The sequence below is a fragment of the Bactrocera tryoni genome, chromosome 3 (genome assembly GCF_016617805.1).
Source record: "Bactrocera tryoni isolate S06 chromosome 3, CSIRO_BtryS06_freeze2, whole genome shotgun sequence".
Lineage (NCBI taxonomy): Eukaryota > Metazoa > Arthropoda > Insecta > Diptera > Tephritidae > Bactrocera > Bactrocera tryoni.
Window position 1 is genome coordinate 22,032,964 of NC_052501.1, and position 20,527 is coordinate 22,053,490.

Consider the following 20,527-nt stretch of genomic DNA (forward strand, 5'->3'; position numbering starts at 1 on the left):
AGCTATTTTTACCGAAATACCAATTAAAAAATTTAAAAAAAACTCAGCATGCTTTTAGGCTGATCTTTAAAAAAAAAATTTTAATAATTAAAATTTTTATTTTCATTTAATTTTTTTATCCAAAATACAAAAAAAATTATTGAAAAAAGTAAGCATACTTTTGTGCTGATAATTATTTTGAATGACTTGAAAATTTAATATTTCAAATTTAAATTTTTGTTTTATAAAATTTTTCGATTCGCATTTAGAAAATACGTTTATTTTGTTCGCTAATTCTAGTAAAAATTAAAAAATAGCATTCTTTTAGGCAGCTACTTAAGTTGTTTAGAAATCTTTTACAACACATTATTTTAGATTAAAAATTATTTTCTGTTTATTATTTCCGTAAGTTTTATAATAATACATGTGAGTTTTTTATCTTAGTGCCAAATGAAAAAGTGGTCGAAAAACTTAGCATACTTGTTGGCTGGAAACTTAGAAAAGATTTAAAATATATTATTTCACATACAAATTAATTTCTAGATTACCATTTCGATATGTTTTCTGAAAACACATTTAATTTTTTTACCCTAATTGCAAGCAAAAAATTTAGAAAAAGCTCAGCATACTTTCAGGCAGAGAATTTTTCAGAAAATTTTATTTTAAAATCACATTTATTTTTTAAAACATGTAATACATGTTTATATATATATCTACCTTAATTCCAAGTAAAAAAATTAAAAAATAATTAGCGTACTTTAAGGTCTATAACTTTAGTTAGAATGTGCTAAATATTTTGCCACAATTTCGTTTTCACTTTAATATTTCGCTGTAGAAGTCTGACAACATTATTATATTTAAAGAAACATCCCAAAAGCAAGCATAAAATATTTATTACACACATTTAGGCTAATAGCATAACTAATTTATTAATTCAATATTCTTGAGATTTTCGATTTTTATATTATTTCATATGATCGGTCTTATTCCAACATAAGGCAAATAAGTTTTGATCTCAAACTCAGAAATCAAAATTGTTTTTGAACAATCTAAATGAAAAAAAAGAAAATAATTGCATATTTTTAGGCTAACTAAGACTATCTAAACTTCAGAAATAACAAATTTGTTTAAAAAGAGATAGCTGGGTTGTCTCATCATGATTTTCCTTCACTTTCTGGCTCATATTTCCAACCTTGCTTTTTTCCAAACAACCAAAATTTAACCAAACCGTAGCATCCTCCTCCTCTGAACTACCAGTCATCCTTAATTTCCATTTTGTCCCTTTCTCCAGTAACTTAATACACTTTCTTCTCGTCCATCAGCCACGCGTAACCACTTCACCTGCCAGTCAACCGCTCACCGAAACCATTATACGCTCGGATAATCGGTTTAATGGCGACCTCTAACGTCGGCCACTTAACTTTTTTCAACACTTGCTGACAGCTGGGAAGTGGGCGGTCAGTTTTTTTCCGTTCTTCACGTATAAAATCGCTTGTTTTGTTCTTTTTTCATTCATTTTTTTTTTGTGTATGCAAATGTTAAGTAAAATGTAAATCTGGAGTGCTTGAATGCGAAAGCACAGATAAATATTTTGAAATGTTAGCCGACAGCTCTAAGTGTGCCTATTATGATGTTGTAATGGACAATTCCTGATTGCGCTCTTGTATTTATTAAGATAAATGGGAAGGCAATTTTTTTGCATTTGCTTAAGTGACTTAGGGGCGCAAGTGGAGGAGGAAATTATAAAATGGTTTTAAAAGTCAAAAACCTCTTATCTGTAAAGTCAAGGCGTCTTGTTTTTGAAATAGGTTAGTGCTTCGTCCATAATTTAAGCCCTTAAATGAATGTATCAATAACAGGCTAAGTACATTTTTTTTAATTTTGGTCATTTGGTATTCAGCACTTATTCAGCTAACGAAAATGATAGCTGAATAAAGAACTGAATGCCTATTTTATACTATTCAACTTAAATAAATAAATAATATGAATTAAAATACTTGCTGAATAACGTGCTGAATCATAAAGAACCTTAAAAGCATGTTACAGACTTCGGAAAAATGCTCAAATAATTGCAAATAGGTTACAGAGATATTTGAGAAGCTAAATATTATTATTTGTAATATTTTGTACGAATATCACCAGCGGTAACGATGGTAAAACATTATAGAGACCATATGGGAATACTTATCTTCTCTAAAAGCTCTCAAAAAATCCATAATTGATATGGAGACAAGGCTTTGCTTTCAACAGGCAAGTACTTGGTTACTCTCCTTGTCAAGTATGGATTTTCTCTGTTTCTCCTAAAGCCTCGCAATAGATTTTAAGGCCGACTGAAAGGCATTAAATTCTTTATTCTTAACCTTCCCTTTCTACATAAAATATTATTGATTTCACTTTATATATTTAGACACCTTTGCTGTAACTTAATCCATATTAATTCTCACTCTCTATATTTCATTCTTCAAACTTTGTTGTGTAGATGCATATAGCTTTCATTTCAAGCCCACTTTTCAATTTTCAATGGTTTTTCCTTCGTTTGAACTATTTTCTTTTACACTGAAAGTGCGCTTGCCACATTTTGTGGCACATGAACTTAAACAACCCATATTTGAGGTAATATCTTATCAAACTAGTCTTCTAATTGCAATTTGTGCACAAATATAGACACTTAATAAGCTTAACAGACATATTTAAATTCGCATAAGAGTCTTTAAGTAGAAAAATATTGTCTACAAATATAATTTGGAATGAAGCAATCACTGTATTACAATTATTGCTGAACGAGATGAAATACATGTGTGTGTTTGCTGAACAACCCAACACACAAGTTTGACATAGAAATGCATAATTTCAACATAATTTACTGCAGATTTGCATTTCCAAGTGTCCACACACACACACAAACGCCCCAGTGCCTTTGAAAGTGAATATGTCCCAGCAAGAAATTCGATGTAATCATTGCAACCATCAAAGTCGGTCAAGTAGATGCGAAGCATAAGATAAGCGACATATGATTTTGTAATCATTATGTACATTTTATGCATGTGTGCAATTGTATGAGTGTCTGTATGCGTGAAAGTATAGAATTCACCGAAGAAGCGTGCCTATGTGGGGACCTTGCTTTACTTTTGAGTTAGATAATTTAGGCCAACGGCAAGTAAGTAGGCCTAACGGCATCTGTTATGTGGCTTAAATGTTGCACAATATGTTTACGCTATGCCACTTCAAAGCTGGCATGCACCAGTACACATACAAACAAAATGAGGCACCAATGTGTGGCGAAATCAAAGGAATGAGCCGAGTCTAAGCATTGGTGAGAAGCATATGTTGAAATATGCTCATTGTATTGCAGCTGTTGCAAGGAGCAGCTTACTCCACACAAGCATGCAACACTGCTAATCACACTTGCAACTCAACTGAATACTCAATGCACTGTTGCAGCAAGTTGTAGTTGCTGTTGTGTGAAAGTCTTTGTCGCTTGTCATAAATAAATGCGACTGTATCAATCTAACGGCACATGAGTACACAAATGTGTGTATATATATACAGACATATATATTTACATACATATATACTAATTATAATGACTTCACAATGGTATTTTCCGCCTTATAAGCAGATTTTGTAACGACATGGCGTATACGTAACATGTTATTATATGCGGATGTGGCAAAATTATTTATATATATTTTTATGTAGTGGTACCGTTACAAGGCTAGTGCTGTGCCCGACATTTGTTGGCAGCCATTCGTATACACACTTGCAAGAACTTTTAGCTTGACATGATAATAATTACAATTATATAAAGTGTGGCAGGCACAAGTTGCTAGCATAAAAGCAATACAAATTCAGTTGAGAGTGGGGGTGTTTCACATTTGTGTATATTATTTGAATATATATTGCTGTTAGCATTATATATTCACTGCCACATATATACATTTACTGTCATATACAAAGAACTCCTTAGTTGGTCAGCAGATTGGCCGCCTTTCGTGCTAATAATCAAGATACAGGAAAATGAGCTTTGTTCTGTGTACACTAACGGAAATTCTTACATTTCACAGCGCATACAAATAATGGAAATTTACGGTTAATGTGGCATTCATTTCAAAAACTTTCATATAAAAGTGTACTTATATATACATATGGCAACATGGCAATATCTTCATTTAAACAAATATGCTTTGTATATAAAGCAAGATGTGTGTTTTGCAGCACGTATCATATTATTAACACAATTATTGTTATTTTACAAACGGAATTTTCTGTGATATTTGTTGAAATGAATACGTTAGTGATTGATCCAATTTGTATGAAAAATTGTTACTGACTTTGTGAAGTAATAAGTACTAGTTGTGATATCAGGCACTTTAAACGGTGTATTAAGATTTAGTTGCGTCTCATAATGTACGATATATGGTAAAATATATAGAGTGCTGCTTTCAGGTATGGAAAGCTGTCAAATGATTTCTTATAATCGAAAAATGTGTTTGACAATTAATTCAAAACTACCGTTTTTGCTGTAAGAACTATCTCAAGAGATTACACAGAATCATTTTATATACAGAGAAATGTATTTTTAGTATGATTCTATCGTCGATAGCTTTTTTAACTGAGTCAAAATCCAGCACTGTCATCAATGATGAGCGCTACAGATCAATTACAGACGATTTGCTGGTTGCCTGTATTCCAAATTTTGCTCAATTTATTAAGAGATTACAAGGTTTTTCACGTCTCAAAAAATCGATTTTTTCTATTTTTTATTTAAATCCATAACACCTCTAGAATATTGTCTTAAATTTTCTAGTTGGTCCGAGTAGTAGTTTTGGAGATACAGCCTTGAGAACTTGTGCGTTAGCTAGATTAAGTGCACCGTCTTTAAACTAAAGGCTTGGATGAAGGATTTTTTTCCAACTACAACTATTTGGGAAAAAAATTTTGCGAAACTTTCACTGAAATTTTAATTTCTTTGTAAAAATGTCTGCCAAAAATCGAATTTTCAGTTTAGTTTTTTCCTTCGTCCAAGTTCGAAGTAAAAATTTTGACTAAGAAATGTATTTTTTCACTTTAAATGACCTTGTTGGGAGTTATTCTGCCAACGCGGGCGCAACTTTTTTCCGAGAGATCACCGGAAATGGCATCGCAATGGCGAGCTTAAAATATGGTTTTCCAAAAATTTCAGAACTTCTTTGTTAATAGTGTATGTTTGTAAAAATAAAAAATTCTAATAAAATATTTAATTTTTTATATGAGAAAAAAAATGTTGAAAAAATGCTGTTTTTTACCCCAGGAAACCCATACAAACCCTTACTTTTTCTGGGCTTGAAGTTCTATATCAGTAACGACACACTCTGTAATTATTAACACATATAATTAGGTATTACATTTTGAACTTTTCGCAATTTGCTAGCCTTGATTGGCATGTTTAACCTCCGAAAGTATTTAAAATATTTTTTTTAAAGTGCGTTGTAAAATGAAATAAATAGAAATAACACTTGTTTTATTCAAAAACTTCTGCAGCTAGCCGCGTTTGTATATTTTTTAAGTAACTAGTCAAATAGGTCAGTTGCTTTGGGAAAACGAATTGAATGAGTTGGAAAAATGGACAAAAAGTCACTCTCCAAATTTATTTGCATAGAGAGCAACAAAAAAGTTAAATCAATGTAAAAATTAAATATCAGATACGCAATAACAAGAAATATAACTTCCGGCATTTTTAATAAAATTGTTTTAATCTTAGTATTTTTGGGTTCGCTACGATAATCCGAAAGTTCAAAACTGAAGGATTAATTACTTATACTATATTATTATCAGTATAAGTGTTTGCCATTAGAAATATTTTCTACACAAAAATAGCATAAAATTGCATGTAAGAGATCACCATTTAAAAAAAAAGTCAAAAAATATTTTTTTTCGTCATTAAACAATCCAACGATCTTTATTGTACTCTCAGCTTACTCTCTTATGTCGATCGCTTGATAGCTGTTTTCCTAAACAAACCTCCTCTACTCTTGTATTGAAAATTAAGAAAAAATATATCTAAAGAAAGTTTTTGTAAATTGGAAACTAGTCTGAGAATCCATCATCTAAAGTGAAACAAATTTTTGTTCATATGGTGGTAGCCGGCATAAAATGAGAAGTTACTGCATTAAGATGAAAATAAAAAAAGTTTGGTTAAGTTAATATGTTACGGCAATAAGCCACGTATAGCCAGTTTTGATCTTTAGCGATACCAGATGGAGTGACGCCACGTAGTCCGTGAGTAGTAGTTATCCCTATGGATCTTAGCGCTTGATGCGAGTTTTAACATGTTCTTAATAACGATACCTCTTCCAGTGTCCCATGCTGTGAAACCTCAAATGCTTAAAGCAAGGGACACGTGGACAAGAGATGATCTATTGTTTTGCTGATGTTTTGGTCTTGACGTTACGTGCAGTATTCTCGAGCTGTCAGTTCTATTCTACTGGCGCGCATTTTCACCATACTGTGACCAGTGAGTGTTGACTGTGAGGTCCTCACAGTCTCTTCTACCGAAAACTAGGAATTTCGTACGTCTACGGCTTAAAAATGACTACGTATTCCTACGATAATGTGCCTCTAAGTCTATTTCATATTTTGATTTTTTCTTCTTCTTTATTGGCGTAGAATCTTCTTATGTAGTTATAGCCGAATTTCGTTGAGCAAATAATCAATTAAAAAGAAATAAAAGTTTCCAGGCAGTCGGAGCTTTTCCTGTTGTGTATAACTATAACCAAGCCAACGCTTACTGACAGAAGAGGAAACATCAACTACTATTTTCAATGATTTTAAACAATTTTTTTATATAGATATGCCTTTCAACAGCTGATATTTCCTTTATTACTTCATTCATCCCACATGTGCTTAAATTTTCCAGCAACAAGCGCATATAATATATTCAAATACCTAAAAACTGACCCCATCAAAATCCAACATTGGTACTTCAAATTCAAGAAAGTCGCTTGCATTTATGCTTCTGAAACTTTTCATCACAGCTTCCTTCTGGTTCAGTTGACTACCACTTTTATTGGCAAGTGTGACTATAAGTGCTCACACAGACAGTTAAGGCCGAGTGTGCATGTGTTTGTACAAAAATTTATTTTAATATTCATTCTTCTGCGCTGTCAGTCTGACTGTCTTCGGCCATTGATCATCTTTTTACTTACTTTCATCCATGCATTTCTTCGCACACTTGACATTTTTCTACCATTTCTAATATCGAGAGACTCTCGTGTCGCTCCGCAATCACCAACTCACATATTTTATTCATCTTACAGCTTGTGCTTGTGCACTTTATGTGCTTGACCTTTTGTACCCGAGACGCGTTGGATGCACAGCTGTCACTAACGCCACGCGGCGTGTGACACTAAAGCAATACCAATTTTGGAGTAGTCAGGACACTTTAGCATCAATCAAATTTCATGTACTCTGCATATAAATAACTCATTTTTGATTTCCTCCATTCATATATTCTTTACTTGCTCTTTTTTTTTGGAAAAATATGTAATGAATTATATAATATATACACTGTATATAATTTTTATATGTTTAACTGCTTGGCTTGACCTTCGCCTAAGTGGCTTGTTTGGTTGGCGCTTGCCACTGGCTGTGACTGCTTGTGCGCCGTAAAGTGTGCTTCAGATTTCCCATTACTTTACTACTTGTTTGAGTCGGCAATCAGTGTGAGAAAATCATTTGTCATTTCCATGTACGGCCATTTTCTAAGTTTGCGGGGAATTAAAGTGCGAAAGAAAATGTGGAATTTATTCCATTTCGTTGGAATAAAGTAATATTAAATATCAAAATAACTGTGAGGGGCCGAAAAAGACGATAGGAGAGAAAATCGCTTTTAAGCTTGAGCATAAAAAGCCTCAATGCTGAGTTAAAGACTAATAGTAAAGATTGAGGTCTAAAATATGAAGATCAATGGCTAAAGGTTAAAGACTAAAGCCCTAATATTAAAGATTAGAGATTGAGAAGTAAAGATTGAATACCTAGACTTGAATTTTAAGAATTAAGTATTAAAAATTAAAAGTAAACTGTGAAAGACTAAAGATTAAAAATTAAAAATTATATATTTAAGATGAAAAATTAAATATTATTGATTAAAGTTTTAGGATTAAATATTAAAAATTGAGTGTTTAAAATTAAAATTAATGAAAAAAATATTAAATAATAAATTCTAAGGATTAACTATTAAAGGTTAAGAATTAAAAATTAAAGATTATTAATGATTAGAGATTAAAGATTAATAATTAGAGATCAAATATTATATGTTCAAGATTTAAGACTAAATATTACTGACTAAAGCTTGAGCATTAAATATTTAATACTAAAGATTAAAAATTAAATACTTAAGATTAAGGATTAAAGATTCAGCTAAAGATAACAGGTTCAAGATTAGATATAAAGAATTAAAGGTTAAAGATTAAAGACTAAAGATTAAAGAGGTAAAAAAATTCAGAATTAAAATTAATGCATAAATACCAATGACCCTAGACTCAAAACCAAACACTACGTGAGAAAGATTAAAAATTTAAGGCTAAAGATTGAAGGTGATGGACTTTAAATTAATTAAAAACTAAAGGCTTAGGACAAAAGATTAAAATTAAAGACTAATGGCTGAACTCACAACTACAAACTATAAACTTAAATCTAAAGTTTGAAAAATAATGACTAACGACTAAAGGCACCAGAAGCTAAAAATATTGAAAAGGCTAGCAGTAAAATCAAATGATGAAAAATTAAAGATGAAAGTCTTGAGCTGAATGAAGTTAAGAAAAATTATCGAAAACAGAAAAAAAACAAACACAGATAAAGATTAAAAAGCTTATACAAAACTGACGCATCAAAGCTCAAAGAACCGGGAAGTAAGGATTTTGATAGACGTCTAAGTCAAGTCAAGGGTTTTAAGTGAAAAATCAAAATCTAATGACTTGTCATCATATACCACATATTAAAACGACCAGTTTGCGACATTCGGATAACTCCACGCCTTTAAATTCAGCCAAACTAATTTTGTTTATTAGAAGATTACGTTTCTTTATTTCTTCAAAAGCCGCCACACCATATAAAAATACTTGCCTCTTAAATTGCTATTCAAATTTTACATGCTGCTTTTATTATGAACTCTCCACAGCGCTTTCGACTTGCCAGCAACTTTCTCGGTGTGTGAAGATATTATCTCGGTGGTGTGATACATAAAAATCAACATTTGGTTTTATCTGAAAATTTCCACAAATGCGCGACGACATTTGCACCAAGCGATACAACGCACACATACATACGCAACGTTTGACACGCACAGTGCGAGTCACTACTTCGGCTTAGAGCGTTTTGCAGCTTATAGAATTTAATTGCCCATAAAAATTGAGTAGCGCCACATCCGCCGGGCGTGTTTTCGAAGGCGTTAGAGTTCACCGATTTGCCGATGAAGTGGCAAAGCAGCCAAGTAGCGTGGCAAGTGGCAAGCAGAAATGGCAAGTGTGTCCGGGATATGGTCGTAAATTTTTGTGCGACACATTTTACGCTTCGTAATGTTGACACAAACCGCATTTAAAGTGGTCGTGTGGATGAGAGAGTGTTGGTGCGTGCCTGTGCTTTTTAGTATATATGTATGGTAAGTGGTGAAGTTGGTGTGGCAACGAGTATCGGAAGTGTTAGTTAATTTTTTTTCAACCTCGTAGAGTTAATGAAATGGCTTAAAGTTGGGGAATGTGTTTGTGAGTATAAACAACGAAGAGTTCTAATTTTGAACTTGAGGCTGGGTTAGATGCATCTAATTTCAGTCTCAAGTTACCTTTTGCTTTTATTTAGGTTAGCTGTCACCTTTGACTAATCGAAAGGAACCTCACATTTAAATTTATTTACATTAACACTAAATTTGACCTTTATTCGAGCAAATTATAAGTGAATACTGATTTTTTAGTTCATTGTATAGTTCATGTATGAAATTCAGTAAAAAATATATAAGTTCAAAGAAATGTGAAGAAATATGCAAAAAGGGTGAATTTATTGACATATCCCACAAGCAAGCGTAGGTTGAAAGCATACATGAAAGCTCACATGAAAGCTCACATTAAGGCTCACATGAAAGCACACATGAAAACCCACATTTCAATTCAGTCAAACATATTTTCTCGCTTTATTTTCCATAAATTTTAGATGGACTTTTTTCTGCCAAACGCAATCTCTACACGAAAACGAAAAAAATATCCAGAAATTGAGGAGGGACACAGCACCGACAGTCAAATAACATTTGAGTCGGGTTGCGCGGCCTGTCAAATAACGCATGCGGCAGGCGAGTCAAGTCGACAGCCAGCGAGCAGTCAGCATATGTTAACGCATCGTTGACAGACAATAATGACGTTAAAACGCACAGCATTTTCATTTTCCATACAGCTAGCTGGCTAACTGCTTCGCATAATGCGCATTTTTATGTGTGACTGTATGTGTGCTTCGGTGTGTGTGAGCATATGTGTGGGCATGAGTTTATTTGAATTTTTGAATGTAGGCTTCGTTTAACGCTTGGAATTTGCATTTCTAGGTCGTCCTTTGCGTCAATGCTGACAGTAATATCTCCATTTTTGCCAATTTCGGGTATTTTTTGTTTTTTATTTGGACTTTTTTTGTGTAATTTAATATGTAGTATTGTGGGTGAAGGTATAGTGAATGGGTGTATATATATTTTCAATGCTAATTTTTTTTACTGAAACTATTTCAAGCATTTTAGTATAATCATACCCTCGGTAACGAAATTCTGTAACGCAACAAAATACCGTCACGCTTAGTGTATAATATTATGTTTACAGCAAAGGCTGAAACTGTTTTGAATATTTCTTTTTGTTCGAGTGATATTATCTTAAGACTTAAGTCAAAAAATATTTTTGGAGTTGCCACCTTAATATAAAAACGTTAAAATCAAAATTTATTTGTTGTTGCTAACCAAAGAAAATTTTACTTTATGCTTATAAACCGCATAGTGTTAAAAAAAACTTTCGAAACTAGTTTTTTTGGAGTTGCCACCTATTTGAAAATTTTAATTCATTCAAGTTAGGAAACTCAACGGATCACGAGGATAGGGTTGTGTCAAAGTGAATTTTCGAAGCATCTTTTTGCAGAGTTGCCACCTAATTGCTAATTTTAATTCTCTCAAGTTTGTAAGCTTAAGGAATCATGACGATAGGGTTGTGTCAAAGTAAACAAGTTTTAAAAGGCTTTTAGTTAAAGTGAAGTTTCGTAAAGGGTTGCCATCTTATACAATTTTATAATAGAAGTAAATTATACTATTTAAATTTGGTAATCATCGAGAGGAAAGAGCTGCCAGTTATCTAAATATTCAATTAATTTTAATTTGATAAAACAATCAAAATTGGTGAAATAAAGGTATTGAGTCAAATATGTTTCAGATCACTTGCAGTTGAATTAGTTTTTTAGGTGTTGCCAGATGTTTTCATTTGGTAATTTATTAAAATAATAAAATCAATAGAAATATTAATAAAAATTAAAAATGTATATGTTTCAGATCTGAACAAATTTTTGGTGTGTTGCCAGACTTTCATAATTAGTAATTTATTGAAATAATAAAATTAATAAAGTATTAAATTATGAGCATAATTTTCAGAAAAGTTTATGTGCGGTTAATCTTATAAAAGGTTGCCATCTATTTAAATAATTTTAATAAATAATATTTCGCTTAAAATGCAGCTGCTTAGATGCACCGTTATTGCCCTCCTTGAATAATTTTGAGACTTTCAAAATTTTCTATTTTATTTATGAAACTAAAAAAAACTAAACTCTTGATTAAGCAATATTTTTTTTTTTCTTTTTTGCTTGTTCTCTTTTTTCTGAAAAACCACCTCACGAACTGTCTATATGAATAAACATTCGTACATATAAAGTTATCAAATTGTCTGTTAATACCCTATTCATACTTCTATTTTTGAAAGGTTAATATGTATATATGAAATAGAAATATACATATTAACTCATGCACATAACGATATATGCAAAAAATGTGAAAAAGCAGCCAACACATCTTGGACTCTTCATAAGTGTCCTACACATTTAAGAACCTTCACGCTTTGTACGCACGTTTAAACGCAAGTGGCATATTTTTTCTAGCTATTGGTTTGTTCTGGGCCAGCACACACGATTTAGCTCGCCGCTGCTGGCGCTCTGACAGGCGAAACAGCCTTTTCGCCCTCACATACTGCTTCGATATTCTTTCTTGTATAAATTAAGTGGTATGCGGATGCTTGTGTATGACTCGTGTGTATATGTGTGTGAGTGTGAAAAAAGAATTTTAGCTTTTTTCGCTCGACTGGAACAATAGAAATGAAATACAAATAGAAAAGGCATAAGAAAAAGTGCGAGAAAAAATAAAGAATGCCAACAAATATTCTTTTTATATAGAATCTCGCATGAAAAAGAAGAAAAAATAGCAAATAAAAGGCCAGAATCGTTTGTTATACTTATGCGTATGCTATAGTCTCACATATAACATGTATATATAGATACATACTGCTAATGCTAATACGATTTAAGTGAATTTGTTGAAGTGGGATTTAGTGGGGCAGGATAATTGAATGTTAAGCTTGACAGCTAAAGTGTGAATTTTTGCTTTGACAGACGTGTATAGAAATTTAATATATTTAGAGGTAGCGCCAATCTTATTTTACTCTTCTCCACACATGTATTTGTGGTATTTATTAGGTATTCAAAATTGTGAATAATATATGCATGTTTAAGGGTATTGCTGAATGTTACGTATACGCCATGTACACACTGTACATATATAATATTTTATTTAGATGCTGAACAAATATTGATTGGGTAAAGGAGTGGCTTTAAAGCATACGAAGGCACATTAACGACTAAAATAAAAATTAAAATAAAATGAAAAAGAGAAATTAAAATTAAATTAAATAAACTAGAACACGACTATTCTATGGTATAATATGTAAGGTGCTAAAGGAAGTGTCAATAAAACTCGAAACCAATATATTCTGTACTTAATCAATCATTAACAAAAAAAACAGTAACTTATGGTAGATATTGTAACGATACCTTAAAGAAGTTTTCCATACATAGACTTGAGTTTGATCGGTCAGTTTATATAAGAGCGCTATGCTCTAATTCTTTGATATCGCGGTTCCGAAAAATGAATAGCTTCTTTGTGATAAGAAGGCATGTGCAAAATTTTAGGTCGATATTTCAAAAACGGAGGGAAAGATATATACTACATAATAGAAGCGAGATACAAAAATCAGATCTCTCACTATTTCTTATGAATATTCGCTCTATCTAAAGATCGAAATCTGTACAAGCTTTTTAGATAGATCTCCAGCTTTCAATTAAAATATTCAAGAACAAAAGGTTTACTGAACAGATATTTTTAGAAAAACAAAGCAATATATGTATATACATTTAAACAGCAAATATTGGGTCTTAATGAAACACTGAAGTAAAGAAAAAATTTAAGAAATGCACAAAATTTTCTTTCTGAACGAAAAATGAGACAGCTGCTTCTTCAAAAAATATTGCTTGCACATCTGGTGCTTGCAATCTAATAATCATAAAAGAGAATTCATCTTCCCCAGCAGTGATTTGGAATTTTTAAAATAAAATAAATTTTAATTATTCTCTTGATGAAAAGAAATTTTATCGTTTCACTTCGGTTACCAATCCACAGTTTTTAGAATAAACCTCAGGTAATAAATCGTGTCCAAAGGATGCCACTAATAGCGAACAAAATGTTCCATAACAATACAAACGATATTAAAGTTACATGAATTGGACAAATTGCTACCATATGCCACATTCTTTTGAGAATCTGATGACAAGTTCTTGTATCTACATTTTGAGAGACAATTTTCACAGAAAAAAATTAGTGAGCAGGAGCCATAATTTAAAGTCAAGATTAGTAATGTAATGTGCGCTAAATGTTATAAGAATGTTATCTTTAATCTAAAATAATTTCATTATTTTGTTAAAAAGTGTAGTAGTAAGTGTTACTTGAAAAATGAGCCAGGCATTTTTTTTAGAAAACTACATAAGGATTTATGTAGAGACTTGTTTACAAATTATAACAGTGTCCTATGTCAATGACGAGTATTAGACTATCAGCATCAAATTCCCATGCAAAAATTTAGGATAATGCCTTATTAAAGCGCACGAATAATGAAAAGAGAAATATAACACGTTTTCATTGATAACAAATTTTCAAAATATATATAAGAATTATTCTGAATTGGTATTAAAAAAATAATTGGCTTTAAGCCAATTAAGCAATGTTGGAAAAACAATTACAGTTTTTTCGATTGAATCTAAGAATAATGACAAAAATAATTGCTCGTTGTTCAATGCTCTGTAGGCTCGAAGGATTTACCTAGACTTATATACTAGTAGCCATTTTATGTCAAATTGTCAGTATAAAGGCGTTTAAATACACCCAAATGCAAGCTTATTAAAGCCTCAAAGAAAGAAATATGCTTTTTGTTTCCTTATCACGAGAATGAATTAACATAGTTAGCCGTTAATCGACCTTTGTATCAAAAATGATACATTTCGATGTTTGTAGTACCGTAACTTGTGGAAAGAAAAAAGTTAGATACCGCCTTCTTTGTGACTTTGTTTATTTTCGCATTGTCGTTATTTTAAGCCATAATTTGAAAAAAATTTGCAAGTAGGCCATGAGAAATTCAAAAACTTCATAATTCGAGCTATGTATCAATGTTGATACATATAGCATTTCAAACGTTTTTTGCTGCGGTGCACGTCATTTGCGACGCTATTTTTGATATTTGTGTTGTGTTTTATTAGGTGAAGTGCTTCTTTTTTGAATACTAAGTTATTTTGTTAAATACTTGTACGCGTTCGAAAAAATGGCTCGTCCACGGTTCTTGACGTTTGAAGAAATGGTGAATGAGGTACTGGATGAGAGTGAAGAAGATGAAGATGCTTCTGATCCTGATACTGAAATTGAAAGTAGTTCGTCTGAATGCTGTTTATCTGAACCGGATGACATTATTATCAGTAGTTCAGTTGATGATCCATTGTAAATTACAAAAGATGGTACTACTTGGCGTAGCGAGCCTTACGCCACTGGTCGGTTGGGGAGAGAAAATGTTATCAATTTGCGCCCAGGTTGGTAACAATTGTTTACCAAATTGTTGTAGAATTATGATACTTGGTTTTTAGGTGTAACAAGATTTGCATCAAGCCGGGTAAATAACATTCGGGATTCATTTCTGCTACTTTTTCCATCTTCACTATCAAAAATTATAATTGAAAATTCGAACAACTACGGAAAGTATTTACATGGATCCAACCACCTAGAAATTGACGAGGAATTATTTCATGCCTACTTAGGCATATTATTACTGGCCGGTGTGTATAAGTAAATATTGCAATAGAAGAGCTTTAAAAAAAATGTAAATGCTTCTTACTATATATGTATTTATCAGATCCAAAAATGAAACTTTGCATGATTTGTTTGAGAAATACTGTGGACGCCCTATATTTCGGTCAATAATGTCTGATAGAACATTTTTATATTTACATTTTTATACAACATTTTTATATATCCACAAAATCATTCGTTTTGATGATGTGCTCACACGACGTGGCCATAGAAATGATGACAAATTCGCACCAATCAGAAACCTTTGGGAAAAGTGGTCTGAACAGCTTCCTATATTCTACAATCCTAATGATTGCGTTACTGTGGATGAACAATTATTGGGATTTCATGGTCGTTGTAAATTTCGCCAGTATATTCCATCGAAACCCGAGAGATACGGTTTGAAATTTTGGCTACTTGTTGATTCACGCACGTGCTATGTATGGAAAATACAACCATAATTGGGGAAAGGCGTAACCGGTAACACTAAGAGGAATCAAGGAGAACGAGTCGTTCTGGATTTAGTTGATGGGTTGAAAGGACCTAATGTCACCATGGACAACTTTTTTTCATCTCACAGCCTTGGCCAACAGTTATTACAAAAGCAAATGACAATGGTAGGAACTATGCGAAAATTAAAAGGTCTATTCCTCCAAACCTACTGAATTGCAATAAAGTTCCACGATATGAATCAACTTTTGCTTTCACTCCTGATACCACTCTCGTTTCGTATATCAGTCATAAGAACAAATGTACAGTTGTTATGAGCACATTGCATCACGCACCTAATATTGAGAATAAGTCGAAAAAGTTGCTCGAAATCATCTCTTTTTATAACTCAACGAAGGGAGGCGTGGACACGGTTGACAAAACGTAAATGTTTCCTGCATGAGTTAGCAATTTCATTGGCAAAGCCCTATATGGAAAAACGAAAAAAAGGTCCAAGGAACGAATTATCTTTGGCGCTGCATTCCAAACTGTCATCCCAGAATATTCCTGACACTAGTGATAATGATGCTGGCCCATCAAAAAAACAAAAGAATGATAAGTCTCCGAAAAAAAACCGCGCAAGGTGTCAAAAATGCTATCATTCTGGAGAACATAAAAATAAGTGGACATCGTCATTCTGCTTCTTATGTAAAAAGCCGTGCTGCAACGACAGACATGCCAAAAATATTTGCATAGATTGCATTCATAACACATAAACATGTAATTATTTTAATTATATTTGCCTGAAATTTATCAATAAAAGTAAATGAATTAAAACTTTAAAGTAATAACTACTTTTTTCCTATGAACTGTAGTATGTATCAAAATTGATACATAGCTGTAATTATGAAGTTTTTTTAAAGCTCGATCTACGGTTAGACCTTTAAGGTTCTAGCTTGGACTAACTCTTTAAATAATCTTTTACATACATACACATAGAATCACACACATAGAGTCCAATCAGTGATATATTAAAATATAATCAGTGAAAATCAAAAACGACCTACCTATGAATATACTAACTTTACTACTACTAAGTAACTGAAATTGCGAAATCCGGTCAAAAAGTTTCAAATTGTTTCAGTTGTGAACAAAATTTGTGTTTTTCGGTAAGAAAGTAAATGACAAATGTTGCTGATTTCTACAAAAAGAGCCTAAGAGCAGCGAAATTTTAAAACAAACCGCTTCTCATCACTAAAAGGCTAGATTTCAGCAATATTTTCTATCAATAATAGCATTCAATATCAATACGCCATACGCTCTTTTAACTAAACATTTACTGCAAACTTAAACACAACTTTAATTTTTAATTTACTGAACTTTTTGTGAAATAATTCTTACTTTTTTCACGTCGCCATAAATTTTTAATCAAATTTAAATGTTGCTGCGGCTTACGCTTTTCATATTTTGGCCAATAATATATTATATAAACACGAAAAAAACTTTTGCACAGCTTTTTATGCCAAATAATTATTATTTTTCACCGCTATCACTAAAAACTCCCGAGCCGCTGCGCTGTTTGTGTACATAAACGCCGCCGCCGACCTGCCGCCAGCTTGTATAAATTGCGGTCGCTCAAAGCGAAGCGGCAGCGAGTGTGAGAGAGGGAGTGGAAGAGCAAAAGAATCGCGTATAATTTAGCTATTATATGGTACATATACAAATACACTATATACACAACAGCATTTTTCCATTAAGCATTAAAATTTTGTTTTATTAACTTCCTTTCTGTGCTGCTGCCTTTAATGTCCGTCAACATTTCCATTTGTACGCTTGTTAGTAATTTGGACTTTGTTTGCTTTTTATTAGCTGGCGTTAGTGGTGCTGCATCCTGCCGCCTGCTGCCCGCTGCCTGCTGTGTATGCGATGACATTTTGGCCAGTTGGCAACTAATTTGCATAAGGGTCAATATTTAAATAGGCAAATTGGCTGACTTTGGCATTACTGTTATGCTATGTGCCGTTACAGTTGGCATTGTCAACTCAGCTAATGTATATATGTACATATGTATGTATTTGGATATAAATAGAGTTTGACTTTTTTGCGCGCTACGCAGTTGGCACGACAATGAGCCGACAAATTGTTTTGCAAATATTGAAGCATGGCTTAAATCAAAATGCTAAGCATGAATTTTCAATTTAAAATGCGCCGAACTGGTATTGTGTGTATATTTAATCAAATTTCAGACGGGTTTTTAGTAGTTATGTGATGAGACATATGGCGAAAAAATATTTTTTGCTTCGGAAAACATTTTGTTTAAGCAAAGAAGTGTGGAAAAGTAGATATTCGGTATTGGAGTTATCGTTAAGAATGAATTTATCAAAAGTGTTAGATCAGGATAGGCTTCATAAATTTAAAAATTAAAAAAAAAAAAATGTATAATTATATACATTAGCTGAAATTTAAATTTAGGGCAATAAAAATTGTATGTAATAAGAAAGATAGTTAAAATAAATTGTTTTCAGTCTTAAAGCCAAAACGTTCGGATCAGTCATGTTTGGTAAAAATTTCAAAAGAATCTTCGAATCTTTTCGAAGCTGTACTCTCAGTTTGACGGTACATGTTGAGTATACATATGCCCTCTTAACTTGAAATTTAAACAATTGTTTCATAGTAAAATAAATTGTTTTTTCAAATAAAGAAGTTTCCACAGAACTTGACTTTCATTGTTCAATTTTAATCACTGTTTTATGTTATGGTAGGCGGATCTAAAAAATTTCTTCAGATAATTCCTTTAGATATTTCAATGCACCTCGAACAATAATTTCTGCCAAAGTTTGGTAAGATATACATATATTCTAATAAAAAAGTTCTTCATACAAGAACCTGACTTCGATAGTTCAGTTCACATGACAGCTATGTGCTATAGTGATCCAATTTCAACAATTTATTCAGATATTACGCCGTGGTCTGAAAGAATAATTCATGTCAAATTTCATGCAGATATATAGTAAATTAAACAAGTTTTCCCTACAATGGCATGATTTTGATTATTTAGTTTGTATGGCGGCTATACACTATTGTGATGCGAAATCGCTCATTCAGACAAATGAGCAGCTTCATAGAGGAAAAATGGCGAGTGCAAAAATTCAGAGCGATATCTCAAAAATTTAGGGACTAGTTCGCGTATATACAGACAGGTATGGCTAAATCGACTCAGCTCGCCATGCTGCTCTGGGTGTTACTTACATTATGCCATATTCATTGCGTACTTAAATAAAGTTAAAAACATTCTAGTATACAGTTATTCTCATAAACCATAGGTTCTACTTGTTATCGTCTGATCAAATTTGACCCGGACTGAGGAAATTTACATTTTCACGTAACTTAACATACTATATTTTTGTTTTATCTGAAGAAGTAGATTACTTTTAAACCAGTAGAAGGATGTCACCAAATTTCTATGCAATTGTTGTAAATCTCGGTTTGGTTGGCCTTCAATATCCTCAGTGAGTTTTTTTTCGGTTTGGTGCCTTTTTTGAAACGCCAATAGATAGTTGAGACAGTTTGGACATCGTATTCATGAACCCAATTCTAATGAGCAGATATTAAAAGTTTCATGAATATAGAGTCGCCAACTACGTGGAAAAGCATCTCTTTTGCGATTTTTATTTATTTCTATTAAGACACGCTTCATACCCACAACTTTAACCAAAACATTTTGAGTCAATCCATAAGAGATGTTGAGAAGCTGTGCTATCTCGCTGATGCCAAGTCAACGTTTTTCAAGCACTCTTTCTTTAACTTTATTTGTGAGACGCTAGTCGTCATAGTTGTTTGGAGGAGGTTGAGGTTTAAATGTTCAGGCACTTTCTTCTCCATTATCCAGCCTGTGCAAGACTATGGGTGAAACATCTCATTAGTATTACCTTCAGCAAACTAGAAGCCATATTCGAAACGGACATTAGCCGCATTAACAAATTTGTGACGGGTGTTGTTTAGTTACCAAAACGGACCAACGTTCTAAGCTGCCCAAGTGAGATCCCTCTTAGAATCGATCTATTAACCTTACCTAACCTTCTTTAACTTGTTCGATATTGTTATCATTAACAGACAAGTATGGACGACTCGCACGAGACAAGTTTGCGATGACCTACACAGAATGCTTTGTCAAGCACAGAATGTCTCAAATAACTTTGTTAGTGATTAACTATTCCCCAAAGCATAACTCAGGACATATGAAGATCAAACTTCATACGAACATAATAAAGGGTTTTGATAATTTAGGAATATAATTTTTATTGATTCGGTTTGTATGATAGTTCCGGTCTAATTTGATATTATTTGCTTTTAAAGAATCGGAATTTTCAAAATCGCTGTCGGTCGGAGGCTCTTTTTGAGAGATGTGAAAAAGAAGGTTGGCCCAGTAGTCAGCCATTTCGTACAAAAAGTCAATATATATTTTTTATGGAAGCATATTCTTAATATAAGTTTTATAAAACCTGAAAAAAATAATTTCGCTATCTTCTCCTTTACTCTCAGCATAAGTTTCTGGTCTCTGAACTGAGCTAACTCCTTAACAAATATAAAATATCGAGTATTTTATGCCTCAAAACTGCTCAAAACATATCAAAGGGTTCAGTATTAGACCGCAGATCTTATTTTTCAGCCGCTTAGGGCTCGTAAAGAATAATTTTA

The 20,527-nt window shown here is 32.5% G+C and overlaps 1 protein-coding gene and 1 long non-coding RNA gene across 3 annotated transcripts in view; both read left to right on the plus strand.

Annotated features, from left to right (window-relative positions):
• The window catches only part of LOC120772083 (semaphorin-2A-like), a 258,240-nt gene that overhangs the window by 173,925 nt on the left and 63,788 nt on the right, over nt 1-20,527 (plus strand). The gene's annotated exons all lie outside the window — the stretch shown is intronic.
• On the plus strand, nt 15,079-15,497 carry LOC120772084. Its single transcript, XR_005705035.1, has 3 exons — nt 15,079-15,144; nt 15,199-15,397; nt 15,465-15,497. It is a non-coding gene; the product is annotated as an uncharacterized LOC120772084 (long non-coding RNA).